This window comes from Triticum dicoccoides, chromosome 1B (genome assembly GCF_002162155.2).
Source record: "Triticum dicoccoides isolate Atlit2015 ecotype Zavitan chromosome 1B, WEW_v2.0, whole genome shotgun sequence".
In the NCBI taxonomy this organism is placed as follows: Eukaryota; Viridiplantae; Streptophyta; class Magnoliopsida; order Poales; family Poaceae; genus Triticum; species Triticum dicoccoides.
Window position 1 is genome coordinate 626243483 of NC_041381.1, and position 2584 is coordinate 626246066.

Below are 2584 nucleotides of genomic sequence, written 5' to 3' on the forward strand. Positions count from 1 at the left end.
CATTAAGAATAAACCATTGGCCATTGGGGCATGACCATAAAACATATCTCTCATATAAATAGAACAACCATTATTCTCGGATTTAAATGAGTAGCCATCTCATATTAAACGAGATCCTGATACAATGTTCATGCTCAAACTTGGCACTAAATAACAATTATTGAGGTTTAAAACTAATCCCGTAGGTAAATGTAGAGGTAGCGTGCCGACGGCGATCACATCGACCTTGGAACCATTCCCGACGCGCATCGTCACCTCGTCCTTTGCCAGTCTCCGCTTATTCTGCAGCTCCTGCTGTGAGTTACATATGTGAGCAACGGCACCGGTATCGAATAACCAGGAGTTACTACGAGTACTGGTAAGGTACACATCAATTACATGTATATCAAATATACCTTTAGTGTTGCCGGCCTTCTTGTCCGCTAAGTATTTGGGGCAGTTCCGCTTCCAGTGACCCTTCCCCTTGCAATAAAAGCACTCAGTTTCAGGCTTGGGTCCATTCTTTGACTTCTTCCCGGCAACTGGCTTACCGGGCGCGGCAACATCTTTGCCGTCCTTCTTGAAGTTCTTCTTACCCTTGCCCTTCTTGAACTTAATGGTCTTATTGACCATCAACACTTGATGTTCTTTCTTGATTTCAACCTATGCTGACTTCAGCATTGAAAATACTTCAGGAATGGTCTTTACCATCCCCTGCATATTGTAGTTCATCAGAAAGCTCTTGTAGCTTGGTGGGAGCGACTGAAGGATTCTGTCAATGACCGCCTCATCCGGGAGGTTAATGTCCAGCTGGGACATGCGGTTGTGCAACCCAGACATTTTGAGTATATGCTCACTGACAGAACTATTTTCCTCCATCTTACAACTATAGAACTTGTCGGAGACTTCATATCTCTCGACCCGGGCATGAGCTTGGAAAACTAGTTTCAGCTCCTCGAACATCTCATATGCTCCGTGTTGCTCAAAACGCTTTTGGAGCCCCGGTTCTAAGCTGTAAAGCATGCCGCACTGAACGAGGGAGTAATCATCAGCGTGAGTCTGCCAAGCATTCATAATGTCTTGGTTCTCTGGGACGGGTGCATCACCTAGCGGTCCTTCTAGGACATATTGTTTCCTGGCAGCTATGAGGATGATCCTCAGGTTCCGGACCCAGTCCGTATAGTTGGTGCCATCATCTTTCAGCTTGGTTTTCTCTAGGAACGCGTTGAAGTTCATATTGACATGAGCGTTGGCCATTTGATCTACAAGACATATTTTGCAAAAGTTTTAGACTAAGTTCATGATAATTAAGTTCATCTAATCAAATTATTTAATGAACTCCCACTCAGATCAGACATCCCTCTAGTCATCTAAGTGTTACATGATCCGAGTCGACTAGGCCGTGTCCGATCATCACGTGAGACGGACTAGTCATCATCGGTGAACATCTCCATGTTGATCGTATCTTCTATACGACTCATGTTCGACCTTTCGGTCTCTTGTGTTCCGATGCCATGTCTGTACATGCTAGGCTCGTCAAGTTAACCGTAAGTGTTCTGCATGTGTAAATCTGTCTTACACCCGTTGTATGTGAACGTAAGGATCTATCACACCCGATCATCACGTGGTGCTTCGAAACGACGAACTTTAGCAACGGTGCACAGTTAGGGGGAACACTTTCTTGAAATTTTTTATAAGGGATCATCTTATTTACTACCGTCGTTCTAAGTAAACAAGATGCATAAAACATAATAAACATCACATGCAATTATATAGTAGTGACATGATATGGCCAATATCATACAACTCCTTCGATCTCCATCTTCGGGGCTCCATGATCATCTTTGTCACCGGCATGACACCATGATCTCCATCATTGTGTCTTCATGAAGTTGTCACGCCAACGACTACTTCTACTTCTATGGCTAACGGATTTAGCAATAAAGTAAAGTAATTTACATGGCGTTCTTCAATGACACGCAGGTCATACAAAAAAATAAAGACAACTCCTATGGCTCCTGCCGGTTGTCATACTCATTGACATGCAAGTCGTGATTCCTATTACAAGAACATGATCTCATACATCACAATATGTCATTCATCATTCATCACAACTTCTGGCCATATCACATCACATGACAATTGCTGCAAAAACAAGTTAGACGTCCTCTAATTGTTGTTGCATCTTTTACGTGGCTGCAATTGGGTTCTAGCAAGAACGTTTTCTTACCTACGAATAACCACAACGTGATCTTGTCAACTTCTATTTACCCTTCATAAGGACCCTTTTCATCGAATCCGCTCCAACTAAAGTGGGAGAGACAGACACCCGCCAGCCACCTTATGCAACTAGTGCATGTCAGTCGGTGGAACCGGTCTCATGTAAGCGTACGTGTAAGGTTGGTCTGGGCCGCTTCATCCCACAATACCGCTGAAGCAAGATAAGACTAGTAGCGGCAAGCAAGTTGATAAGATCTACGCCCAAAACAAAATTGTGTTCTACTCGTGCAATAGAGAACTACACATAGACCTAGCTCATGATGCCACTGTTGGGGAACGTTGCAGAAAATTAAAATTTTTCCTACGGTTTCACCAAGATCCATCT